Source organism: Marmota marmota, unplaced genomic scaffold, assembly GCF_001458135.2.
Source record: "Marmota marmota marmota unplaced genomic scaffold, marMar, whole genome shotgun sequence".
NCBI lineage: Eukaryota > Metazoa > Chordata > Mammalia > Rodentia > Sciuridae > Marmota > Marmota marmota.
Genome location: NW_025999932.1, coordinates 13256014 through 13269977, shown reverse-complemented (window position 1 = coordinate 13269977; position 13964 = coordinate 13256014). Strand labels below are relative to the sequence as shown.

The window sequence follows — 13964 nt, the reverse complement described above, 5'->3', positions numbered from 1 at the left end:
GACCTTCTCTCTCTCTCTCTCTCTCTCTCTCTCTCTCTCTCTCTCTCTCTCTCTCCCTCCCTCCAGGATCCAGGGTGCTCCTGCTGCCTCCAAGAGAAGACACAGCGGGGAGGAGGCGCTGCTCTGCCCAGCCCGCTGTCCTGCATCGGGACACCCGGGCACCGGCCAGCTCCGGACTATGCAGGGTCCCCAAGCACCTGCTCCCTCCGCTTGCCGCCCGGCTCCCAGATAGCTCTTCCCGGTAGCGCTGGGCTCACCTGGTACCCTGGGGTCCGCCGATGCCCCGCGTGGCGGTCGCACTCTGGCTGCTACAGGGCGGGCAGAGGCGTCCCAGCAGACCCGCGCGCCGCCCCGGCCCCTCCCACCACGCCTGACCCTGCAAACAGGTGCGCGCTCTGACCCCACCCAGCAGAGTGGCGGGCAGCATCCTCCCCCGCTGCCTTTCCAGGGCACTGGGGACAGCAGCTTCCACTCCTAGGATCTCAGGACAGCCTCTGTCCCAGTTGGCGTGAAACTGGCCCAAAGGAAGTGTTTGCAGAGGTGCAAACAGCCTGGCAGGAGGGTGCTCGTCCCAGAAGGGTTGCGGTTCTGGGCCTCTTATTTAGCACCTAGTGGAAGTAACTTACTAAGGGTTGTCCTTTCAGGGCGTCCATCTACAGTCCTGCCCTCCACCGCTCAAGGTGGTTTCAGATACTTTCTGTCAGTGTGGGACAAATTATTTTTGGACAAATTATTCTCAGTTTTACTGTTTTTAATCAAATAGTTCAAAGTGAACATCACTTTTGACCCTATGTTGTCCCATTCTTTCGTCTGCATTCTCCAGATCTAGGAAGTATTGCTGTCCCCATGTGACTTGGGGACAGCACCTTCCCTTCTCTGAAACTCAACTGCAGCATCCAACACAACAGGACCCAAGCCGGTGACTTCGAAGGTCTTCCACCTGCAGAGAACACCGGCTCTCTGCTGCGTCCTGGAAGAGTGTTGAATGTACCTTCTGGGGTTCCTTGTTGATGGACAGTAAATAGCCTCAAAGAGTCCAGGCAACGTGGAAATGGTCTTAAAGATCAGCTTACTTAGAAACAAGTATCAGGTCCTAGAATTTTAGATATGGAAGGGATATTTTAAAATATCTATTCTTGGAAATGCAAAACTATGCAAGTGCCAGGGGAAAACAGTGAACAGCTCCTCTAAAGATTAAAATAAAGAGTCCACCCTCTGATAAAGCCATCAGCAGGAGCAAGGATGCTAAGCCAGGCATCCCATCGCCCAGGTGAGATGATTGGCATAATCCTGTATTGGATATTATCGTTATTATTATTATCACCCTTATGATTATTTTTGCGTCAGCCCCTCTGGGAAATATTTTGCATATTTGGACAAATTATTTTCAGTTTTACTGTTTTTAATCAGATAGTTCGAAGTGAACATCACTTTTGACCCTATTTTGTCCCATTCTATACATTCATCCATCCGACATTGCTACATAATTATACTATGTCAAGTATTGAAGGGATAGTGAAGAATAACACAAAGTCTTTTCCTTTCAAAAACTAATATCCTAGAGAAAAATTAACAAATTAAAAATGCGATTAAGGTTTGACATTGGCAAATAAGGATGCGACAAGGGCCAGAACTTATGTAGAGGAAAGAGTGGTCAGAAAAGCTTCTCTGGAGTAAACCTCATTTAGACATTTTTCCATAGTGAGTAGAATTTTCAGGAAAAGAGGAAATAGCCTAAAAATTAGGTTATTTAAAAACAAGTATTGGGTCCTGGAATTTTAGATGTGGAAGGGACATTTTTAAATGACAGTTCCTAGAAATGCAAAATGGTACAAATACTGTAGAAATAGTACAGTGGTTCCTCTAAATATTAAAAATGGAATTATGATCCAGCCCTTCCACTTTTTAAGTAAAGAATTGATAACAGGGATTCAGAGGGATATTTGCATACCCAAGTTCATGGCAACATTATTCACAATAGACAGAAGGAGGAAGCAACAAGCATCTATCAATGGATGAATGGATAAACCAAATGTGATGCATACAGACAATGAAATACTAGTCAGCCTTAACAAAGGAAAGCAATTCCGACACGTGGTGGACCATGAATGAATCTGGAGGACATGATGCTGAACAAAATAACATAACAAAATAACATAACAGTCCCAAAAGACATACTGCATGATTCTGCTTGTACAAGGTTCCCAGAGTTGTCAGATACATAGAGATAGAAGTAGAGTGGAGGTTGCCAGCTACCGGAAAAGAGGGGCTATGGGGAGTAATTGGTTAATAGTATGGAGTTTCAGGTCTACAAGATGAAACGTTCTGTGGATTGGAAGTGGTAGTGATGTTTACACAGCAGTGTGGATATACTTAATGTCATTGCATGATTAAGATATTAAATTTTATGTTTGTTGTTTTTTACCACAATTTTTAAAAAGCTGTTTTTTCTGAATGCAGTCTTCTGGTCCTAGCTTTACAAAAGATTTTGAGAATTAAGAGAAGCCCAAGTGACAAGCCTAAGGTCAGGCCTGTGTAAAGCCAAGGCACCAAGCCCTCTGTTCTCCCTACCTTCCGCATTCTGGAAGTAGCTGGGCCACTCGAGGGAAACCATTTATCAGACCAGAATTTGCCATAATCCAGTACACTAAATTGCTCCACCAACGTGATTACTAAGAACTAATGGCCTTTTAAATATTTTATATTTTGCTTGTAAACATTGCTTATTATGATTCAAAATCCCTGCCAATGCTGTAAGGCATTGCAGATTTAAAAAAATACTCCCCAATATATTTTTTCTCCTTTTTGACATATTAAATATATATGGAGTGTAACTCCCAATGTAGATATTAAAGTCTCTACAGAAAGAAAATATGTCTTTAAAGCAACTTGCATTAGAAAGTGATGTAACTCTTTTAGACTATCCACTAAACTTCAAATTTGGGACCTTGAGGTTATCCTTCATCAACTTGAAGTGAAGAACTTATGTAACTGTAAAATTGGTCTCTTGGCCAGATGCAGAAGTGCACTTTCTTCTTCAAAATGAGCACCCAATGGAGCAGGATCCTGGCACTGAAATTCACAACTACTCAAGCAGCACAGGTGTCACCTGTCATGTGCTGCAATTGTGCCTTTGAAGCAAGGGATGGGGCTTATCTTCATGATGATCAATAGACTCAAAACCTCTCTAATTAGGAGGCACTGACACCTTAGAGTCTCCTGCAAAAAAAAAAAAATACTGCACAGAAGGCAACATCAGTTAGCATTCTCCCCAAAGCCATTAAGTTGGTTGGCAGGGGGAAGAGGGGAGAAATAAGATGTTAGCTCTCATTCAGAGTTTTATTGAGAAGAGAACAAATAGTCTGAGTATGGGCCATTTTGTTCCCCTCTCCCTTGGTCATCATTACCCAAACTTTGGATAATCATGAAGCCCATTTCTAGAGTTCCAGCTACAGCTGACTTTGCCATTCCTGGCCCTTTATAGCCTTGTCCTACTTTTTTTTTTTTTTGGTTGTAATATGATATGTTTGTATCAGAATATAATATTGAATCTCATGGTATCATTTTCATGAGATGCCTTGATGTTTTGGAACAAAGGTTAACTTATTCTCTAATGCCCTTAAGATGGATTTCTCAGTGAAGGTGGACTGATGAAATCAAGTCAGGTTTTGATCTACACTCTACTAGGCCACACCTTGAATCAGTGTAGTGTTTTCCAGATCCCTACAATATTTCCTTGATGACCAGGAAGACTTACGGCACTGTGGAAGGAGAGGTACTAAAGTGTCAGGTCCAAATTTTAATTTTGAAAGCAACTCAATTAGAGGGAAAAGGAAATTCCCTTTCAGGCATCTTTGAGACCACTGAGGAAAAGCCAGGGCAATTCCAGATTCAAGGGATTTTTTGTTGTAAAAATCTAGGAGAAACTTCAAGAATTGTTTATTTCTTTTAAAAATGAGTATTTAATGTTGGGCCAGTGTGAGTCACTTTCTGTGCTTTTATGTGACCATCATCTGTTGCTTTTAAATATATTTTCAAAAAGATGTGTCATCGTGGACACTTTGGAAAGGGTTCTTCTGGACAGTTTAGAAGCTACTGAGGAAGACGTTGGTTAGATTGGCTATTGAGATCTACCTGGAGTGTGGTTTCAGGGACAGCATTGAGGTCTTCCAGAAGCACATAAAGAGCCCGACAGGAGGACAGCAGTTAAAGACGGGAGGGCCTGTCTGCTCGGAGCCACCAGAGGGTGACAAGTGATGACCACTGGAGGCAGGAAAGACTGAAGGAAATGCAGTATAGAAAAGTAGTCTAAAGGAGCCAGAGAAGAGGGATTCCTCAAGAAATTGACGTCTTCATCTTTGCTGGTGCAAGTCCCTGCTTGGATTATCCTGATTTGAATCTGATAATTTCTTTAAGATCTATTAAATACTCTATTTGCCCAGAAATACTTGCTTCTCCTCTGAATTCATACTTTACTTGTTGTCTGTACCATACAATATTTCATTTATTCATTTTAAGTTCTTAAATGATTTTAAAAAGTTACAGTAGTCTTATAGACTTGAGTCTTGATGTTGAACAGAATGGCCCACACCTCCAGAGAAAGCTGTTCATATTCTCCTCTCTGGGTATCACACAGCTCCTTAAATAGGTACATCACATGGAAGGCAATGATGATTACCTACAGTATCAGGCAGTTACTAGAACTAAGAGTCTTATTCCTCATTTATGATAATTAATACTGAGTTCTTTAGATTTTTTAGTTACTAGTGAAGACAAAGGTCACTGGTCTCTCTCCAGTAAGTTGAACTTCTGGAAGGAAATATGGCAAAAGTGTGGGCAAGAAATTAGCAAAATGAAAACTAAACTGGAAAGATTGAATCGGGTAAGAAATTATTGATGACCTTGGAACCGTCGGTCATATGGTTGAGCTAGTTTATGCAAAATGGTGTAGGGTAAAAATGGGAAGCTACAATTTGTTAGTAATGATAGGAAAAAAGAAATAAGGATGTAGCTTGATGGTGGACATGTTTAAAGGAAGGCTTTTAAAGTATTGTTTTTTTTTAGAATAGAAGAAATTTAAGCATCATGGTGACCATAAAGGACAAGAGAAAACTTTTGGGGTGATGTAACTGTCCTACATCTTGATTACAAGTAGTACTGGTGACTCAAGGACATTTGTTAATACTCACTGAACTGGATATTTTATATTTGTGCATTTACTGTATGTAATTATATCTTGATTCAAAATTAATTAACTCCTAAAAAAAGATCTGGTTTAATTGGTATATGGGAAGTGGATTGTGTATTGGGGTTTCCATAAGCCTGCCAGGTGACTGTAATATTAAGGAATGTTTGAAAACCACTGGGCTAAATCATCTGCTGAGAGTGAGGGAGATCACAGAGAAGAAAGAAACCTGGGAAAATTGATAAAGGTTTGAAATTAGCAGATGAGATTAAATAGGTACAACTCTTGTTTCTCAGGATGTGGCCATGGATTGCCTGTGTCACACTTTCTATGGTCCTTGAGTGTGCATGCTAAGGGGCCACATCAGAGCTACTGATACACATGTCAAGAATGAAGCCCAGGGGTTTGCACATTGTGAATTTCCTCCAGTTGATTTCCATATTCTGCAGTTGGAGGGTGTCCTGAATAAAGGGACCACATGAGGGTGAGACAGAGTGCCAACGGAGGGAAGAGGGGTCAAAGGAGGGCAATTCATAGCAGGCGAGGGCAGCTCTAACTTGGAGTAGAGACAGTATTTGGAAAATCAGTCACCTGAAGACCAGCATAGACAGGTGTCTGCATCAAAGCAGGGGAGCCCGTGCAGCTGCCCTGTGAAGACAAGCCTGGGAAATCCCAGGGCAGGAGAGGAGTAACGAGGCGAGGAACCAGCCTGGGGTCTGGGTGTCCATCCGTGGACCAGTGATCCTTGGGGATGTGTCTTTGGGCAGTAGCCAGTGCTTGCTAAAGATGAAAATTCTGAAATGAACAACAAAAATAGATGGGCAGGTCTGACCCTTTTCATGAGACGTATATAACATTAGCAAAATGCCACATTTCCAAGAGAAATGTAGCATACGTTTGAGCGGGATCTGGGGTAGGCTTTAGAAAAATGGAGACATTGTTAAGAAGGAATTTCAGAAGGGGAGTCAGCTTATGCCAAAACAGGAGGCTGAGAATTGAAAGAAATGCTTAGGTAATAGCATGAAGTCCAGTTTGCTCCTCCACCCAAAAATTGTCTGAGAAAATAGTAGAGATGGATAATTCTAAACCATAGAATGGGGGCCTGTTGTGAAGAGGGTAAGTGCTCTCTCTCCAATCCTGGCCGCAAGAACCCGGCTGCCATGAATCCTTCAGTCTGTAAGGAAATGATTTCTGCCAACAACCTGAAGGAGTTTTGAAGCAGATCTCTCCACAATGAGCCTCTGATAGGAACCCAGTCCTGCCCAGCAGCCTGGTTGCAGCCTGGTGAGACCCTGAGCAGAGGAGTAGCTAAGCTGTGCTTGGGCTCCTAACCTTGGACTCACAGATACAGGAAGATAATAAATGTGTGTTGTTTTAAGCTACCAGGTTGCTGGTAATTTGTTATACAAAATAGATAACTATGACGGATTTTGTCTTAGTATCTAATTACACAGGCCCTGGGGACCCATTGGAAGGATTTGAGCAGGCCAGTGTAATAAAAGCTGTCAAAAGTGTTTAGCACTTTATTGTCCACTAGGTTTTCTGTTGGGCAGGTTTTTGGTTCAGATATTTTATTAGCAAGTTTCCACTAAGAAACAAGAAGATCTTAGGAAATGTCAGAAAGAAAATATTTGTTGTTGTTTTATCTTAAGGATTAATCTTTCTTATTTCTTCTATTATTTATATGTGGGGTGACGTGAATTACATATTGTATTTGGGTCATTTGTTCGGGTTTTCATCTTCCAGTGTTTACTTTTGTGGTTGAGGTTTTGTTTCTTTGTTCTCTTTGTTTGGACATTCGAAACAATAATAAGAACTTCGGACAAGAATTGTACGGGTTCCCAAAGCTCTCTGCTTACTTAGTGGAAGACAAAGAGAGTCAGGATTCAATGCAAAGTCTATTACCAGCGTGAGGAAGCTTTACTGATACCAGTTTGCCACACTAACATTATCTTTCTCTTTAAGACCCTCCTTTTCACACACACATGCCTGCAGATCCCTACCATGTAAAACTACCCCCATGTTCTTCCCCTTTCCAAGGTGTCCATAATGCAGCTTGGGACTTTTGTGAGCCCCAAGTGGCATCATTAATGACCAGCACAAGGTGATTGAGGGAGAAGCGAATAGGAAAAAAAAAATTGTTCTAGCAATGCCCTCAACTTCTGAACCCTACCTTGTTGTATCCTCATGTGAACAAAATATTAATCTCAGGCTTTTGGAAGCTCAGAGATTCAAATTCTTCGGTTCTGAGATAATGATTGTTTGCGTTTTCTGTAATAGCCGATACTGACTATATGAACGTCACCTAACATTAAAAAATACACTGTGAGATCCCTTTCCTTCCTCCATTAGGACTTCTCCTGTTGCTTGAGCTTTTCTAGAGACCATTGTGTCATCATAAGCTGCTGAAAGGTGTCTCTTTTCCCTGCTAATATCTTATGTCACTTTTCCCTTTCAGCAACCACAACTGGGCAATATCATATTTTCTTTGTCATGCGTCTGCATTTGAATCGAAATGCCTTAGAAACACACATAATAGGCTCTGCGATTTCTTTGTTGTAGCATTTCCAATTTCTTCCTTCTGACCTTTTGTATGGTTTTCATGATTAATTTTTTTCTAAGGCTCTGTTGACACAACAGGTCCACTGTACTAACCTATTAACCTTTGAAAAATCGAAGTTGAAATCTGATTTGAGTAAGAAACCCAAAATAGTTTTCAACTAGCCTGGGGTTTATGAACAATAAACCGGACAAGTTCATCTCTTTGATGGACGGGGTCTGGATGTGGACCAACCGATGTGAAAAAGAGGAGATTGAAATGGAACTTGATAGAACCGAAATGTAAAGATAGCATCAGATTTAATCTTAAGGCATCTCGCCTGAGCCCTCACTTTTAGGAACAATAAAAACACTGGTAATTTAATTATGTTAGCTATTTATTCCTTTCCCAGCTTCTCGTAGGCAATCCTCAGGAGTCTGCCCTTTTCTGCTTTGTATGCTGATATATGATCGTTAGTTGAAATCGTTAAGCTGTTTATTTGTTCCTCCCTTCCTCATTATACCAGATTGATATTTCATTAAACTGGAATTTTAAAAAATCCTTTTAAGTTGTAAATCCTACTTTAATCCAAATTGTGAGTATAACTGTATCCAGACCTTGGTTAAATTCTCACAACTGTCTAGTGATCGTGGAAGGCGTGATGTACGCTCCATTTGGCTAATCCGCGCTTGGAGAACAGAGTGGCTCCCTTGTAGGTCCTTCGTCTTCAGAGGTGCTTTATTCCTGGCCTGTGCAAACCTCCCTGATCCTTTCATCCATGTCAAATCAGACTGATCACCAGCCCAGTGGTTTTAGAAACTTTTTGAGTCTTTATATCCTAGCTCTCTGTTTTATTTTATTTTTAACTAGGGGCAAATAGGTCACTGCCATCTCAAAGTGTTTTATACCCATATTTGGTTGTTTTATTATCTATTTATTTGAAAAAAGGTATACCAGTACTCTGTTCCCTCAAAACTCCTTTAAAGCCTGGTTTTCTTTGGTCTCTGCGGTTGTCACAGTGAGTCCCAGGGGGTAGCTACCCGTGCGTGTGAGAGTGTGTAAGGATGGAAGGGAGTGTTGCAGGTCTGTTCTCTGAATAACTGACCTTCCAGACCAATTATGATAAAAGAACAGCTCAGGGGGCCTGGGTTTTTATCAGGTTCTGTACCCAGTGCCATCAGTCACTATCTCTGTGAAAGAGCAGAGGTCTGGCCACATTCTCTCCTGACATTAACACCTGGACTGGACACTGTCTCTACACCATGAATCCATGCACTCACTTACTGCTTGAGCAGGGCTAGCTATGTTATTTACAGAACCCTGTGCAAAATGAAAATCCAGATCTCGTAGTTTTAAAAGCAGAGAAATTTTCCTTTAAAGGCATTAAAATACAAAACATTTCTCTTTCTTCTACAATCTCTCAATCCATCACAGAGTTTTTAACTTATTATTTGACATCATTCTAAAGAGAAATTAAAATTCTGAAGTATTAACATTAAAATTGGCTATCTATCTTTATGAGATGCCATGCCACATTTAAATACAGATATGGGAGCATTTAAACTTATATGAAGCATTCTCAAAATTACACAAGCCATATTTCAAAATTCACCCAGGTGTGTTTTGGTTTTACCAGAACAATGGAAATGATGCACAAAACTAACTCAGCCATTCTTTTGCTTTCTCATATCTACATCCTCTCTTACCACTATCCCTAGTTTACTGATGAGCGAAGAAAAACTGAAATCAAAAGGAACTATGGGTCACCCTATCTTTCCCTCTTCTCTATGTCATCAGTATAGTGCAAGTGTTCAGCTGTAACACACAAGATAGGATACGATAGGGTCCTTGCCTTCATTGTTCAAAGCAAGTTCTAGTTCAACCAGGAAACAAAGCCTTTTTGGCCCAGCCACAGATGGAATACACTCACTGGTTCTCAGAGTACCACTGAACTCTAATGCCATGTTTGTCCACCAGAATTCTTTGTCAATGGGCACTGTGAATGCTGTTTGTAAACAGGGGTGTAGGGACTGGGCAGTGGGAGTACATTTTGCACCTTTCCTGTCTGCTCACACACCTGCTTCATTATCCCATGATATTTTGCTTACATGTAGAAGTTCAAAGATTGCATCATTAAGGGTTTCAAAAAAGTGATGGCACAGCATTAAACCAAAGAATCCTTTCAAGTATGGGACACTTGGCTATTGTGAGCCCATGCAGTCAACCCTGGCCTTCAGTTAGGAAACCAGTTGTGTGACGGACTCCCGTGCAACCCTAGGAAAATTACCAAAGTTAAAAACTTTTTAAGAAATGTCAGTTAGCAGAAAGCATTTCAGTCGTTATTTCTGATGATTGTGGACTATAAAATATATCAAAACCTGATTATCTTTGATTGAGGTGGAGGGGATGGCTTCTATCACCTCTGGTTTCATGCTGCAGTGTGATTTTTCCAAGCTGAATGAGCCGGATTATCTCTAGCTTCTGGTACCGTCGTATCTCTCAGTGATCATGTCCACAAAAGCTTATTAATGCCTTCCCTCCCAGGTTGCAAAGCTGAGATCGTTTCTTCATTCTGAGTCACTCTAGCTCATGATGTCCTTTGGATATGATGCTTGCACACAAGTGATTTATGAGATGCCTTCATCCCAGGTGGGCTCTTTCTGCAGGGATCACGCTCCATCCATCGGGGGTTAACGTGTAAGTAATTGTGTCTTAAGAGACATAAGAGTAACAGTGGAGACCTTTGAAAATTTGCCCCAAAGGAACCACTGCATTGTGTACAATATGCAGGGGTGAGGGTGGCTGGGAGAAGGGTGGATGGAGAGGAGAAGGCAATGACATGGTTTTCTTCCTGAAGGACTTTGTGATAGCCAGCAATCTGTTTGTACTTCATGTTTTTAAAGCTTTCTCTATGCACAAGCTTTGTAAAAATTAAATTACTGGAGACAAGGAGGATATTACAAATACTCTGCAAATACAAATACTTTGCAAATACCCTGTCCTCAGACCTAACAGAACAGTTGCCAAGGACTTGTTACTGCTTTAACCTGCTTCAGAGAATGTTCCCGTTACATATCAATAGAAATCATCAGAGGAAATATGCCCATGTTTCTCAAGTTAGTGGCATTCCAGCCACATCGTTCTTGTGTACCCTGGAAAGCTTAGGAAACAAATTCTTGCCCCTCAACTGTTTTCCTTGAAGCAAGGAATGAGAGAAGGTTGCACTCGGGAGTTCATTGTGCTGGGTTCTGAGGTGGGAGTCCTATGACCACCCTTCCCCTCCTTGCCCCTGTGCACTGACCCCAACCATGCACATGTAAAGGGATAAACAAAAGCCAGTTTAGACCTGCCTCTACTGTTGCCCTGAGTCTCTTTGAGGTCAAAGAGACTGCACACAAGTGATTGGTGCTCTGCACATACCAAGGTACCCAGGACATCATACTTGAAGCTAGTCGGCAGGGCTGAGTCTGTAGAAGAACACCATTTCCATCTCCTGACTATCTCTCTAGTCCTTCTGGGGAACGCCCCAGCCCCCTCACGTTCTCCATGACTACTGTTCCCATCAATCAAAATGTGCCACAGATATTAAGGGGGAGCCTACTAAAGAATAGCCCAGTGACATGAGCAGGCAGCCATTGAGTTGGAAATGACAGTCACCATAGTGCAGAGTTGGGCTCTGGGTATTTCTAATGGGATGAACTTAGGTTGTTTAATTCTGGAGGCTTGAACGTTCTCAAGAAAAATGCTTGATGTTTCATAGAAAGATTGGACCACTTCAAATCTGCACATGTAATACATGCCATCAGGGAAACTGTTAAGGGCGATTGCAACATCAGAGGTAACAATCACGTGCCTACTGCCATGCCAGGCAGTGTGAACTGAAAATATCCAAGATTTCATGCTTATCTGAAATAAATTCACAATCTAGTTGGGAAGAAAGACTCTACATATGACAAGATGTTATTGTATATCTGCATATTATGTATGGATGACAAATAACACTTTACCTTTAAACTCTCAAAAGTCAAACAGGTATAGAAAAGTGACTGATCCAAAATATGAAATTCATAATTATATGACACCCTGCCATCTCCTTCTGTTGGTACTAAAGGTCCACTATAGATCATAAGCCAGTGGGCTTAGTTATGAAGAGATCAACATGGGAATCCTCTCAAGGAACCTGAGTATCTTGGCCTCAGAGTCTTATTCTAGCTATAGGACAAGCCTTAGTAATCGTCTACATATTAAAACTTGTGTGTCGCCATGCAAGTTCTCAGCATCTGTCAGACTGTTTACAATGCAGAGTTTTTCAGCCTGAAGACGGGAGGCTCCACACGAGTGGAAATGACATCTTCAAGGAAACCTTGACACCTCCCATAGATGCCAATAGCTTTGCCACATGCAGCTGGTTCTGCCAACGGACAACATAAGCACTAGTGTATCTACAAGAACCCTTTTCATCATGCTTCTTGCTCAAAGGTGCCAGTTATTACATAGCTCCTGTGAAGCCATATTGGTCCCATGCTGTATTTGCATGAAAGAGAATCCAGTGGTCTTTCTGGCTGTTGGGGTCTGATTATTTCAGAGAATAAGGAGTGATGTGAACATACCAAGCAACAGCAAAATCACAAAAAGAAGAGCAGGATATAACAAAACTTCATTTATGTCTTTGGTGACTTTTTCTAAAACAGAATCCTGATATCCCTGCCCCTGTTTCTGGCTCTGTTGATGACTATATTATGTTCATTTCAGCACAACAAAACACCAAGACAATATTCTAAGGACATTGGTGAGTAGTGCCCAAACCCCATAGACTCCTCTTCATAGTAGAAAAGGGAGTATTTTTCTCTGGATGCCTTTATGAGTTTTTTTTTCATGAGCTTCCATTTAATGTTTTGAAGACTGTTTTGTGCAGGCAGGCTCTCAAGACACCTTATGGTCCCTCAGTACCACTCTCCTTATGCTAAGGTGACTACTTCATGGTTCCCTCTCCTCTTGGAGGCTTTGTCTTTGATATTAGAACCAGATATCAAAGTGCAGTGACTCAAAATCAGACAATTTCAGAGCACTTTCTCCAGTGAATTTCTAATAAACATGGAGTGAGTTGTCATCTGGCATCCAGCCAGGGATTTGGCTAAAGAACTCAGGGTGGCCAGCCCAAGTCAGAGAGGCCATGTGTTGCCTCCCCGAGAACAACTCTGGAGTAAGATGAGCCCTTTCAGGATCTAATAAGGAACCGCAGGCCAGTCTCTGGATGACTTGGATGCCTGAGTTTTCAGGAAGTTCTAAATACGGCGAGATACAGTGGACCATGTCATATATTATTGGGGTCAGGGTTTGTCCTCCTCCCTGTAAGTCTCTCTTGTTCTCTCTCTTTTCCCTATGCCTGGCTCAGGACTTGGTGCATGCTAGCCATACCACACGGTAGAGTAGCCAGTTCAGGGAAGGAATGGATGTCTGGGAGGGTCAGACCTGGTTAGGTACCATCAGGACCCAGCAATTGCCCTATGATATCAATACTCCCTTAGCTGACCTCAAAATGTTCGTGCTGTTTCTCTCCCTGGGGTTAACTGATGGATCCAGAGGATGTGGGTCCTTAAAGAAAGTGCAGTGGGGCTGCATTTCTGTAGCCTCCTTAAGGTTGATTTCCAGCACACACTTCCTCTGGCCATCTTCTACAGCGAGTCCCAATTTGTTTTCAGATTTGTTTTTTCCTCATCTTAAAAGCTAGCTACATAAATGAAATAAATTCCCCCTGACTCTTAGCTTTGTGGGAAACATGCTCTGTGTCTAGAGGGCAATAAAAATTCCAACCCAGGCAAGTTAGGGGCAGTAGAGAACATGTTCTTGCTGAACGGTAGTAGTCCAGTGTTTTGGGTGTTGGCCTTGTTGATACTTATTATATAACACTGTTTTATAACACTCTTTCAAAATTGGATGCTTTGCTCTCAAATTCAATTTGGTACTAAAGATTCTGAAAGAATGAAGGATTTATGTGAATTTGGATTTTTGTGGGATGGTGGGGTCATTCAAATCTGTGGGGTCTTCCAGCTAGATGGGTTTGTGTTTTATACCTGCTTCCCCTCCCATGTCTGGATGCAAGGTCTTTAAATCCAGAATTTATTTATGCTGCTATTTTCCCCAAAGAAGAATGAACACACCATAAATTTCCTCAATGGGTGCTATGGTTCTGATGTAAGGTGTCCCCCAAACTCCTGTATTCATGCAGAAGTGTCCAGA

At 41.8% G+C, this 13964-nt stretch overlaps 1 protein-coding gene across 1 annotated transcript in view; it reads right to left on the bottom strand.

Moving 5' to 3' along the window:
- Oxgr1 (oxoglutarate receptor 1) overlaps nt 1-395 on the bottom strand; it is a 7412-nt gene extending 7017 nt beyond the window's left edge. The window contains exon 1 of the mRNA XM_015483997.2: nt 258-395. The gene's annotated coding sequence lies outside the window, so the exon portion shown is untranslated. The remainder of the gene's footprint in view (nt 1-257) is intronic.
- Between the last annotated feature and the right edge of the window lie 13569 nt (nt 396-13964).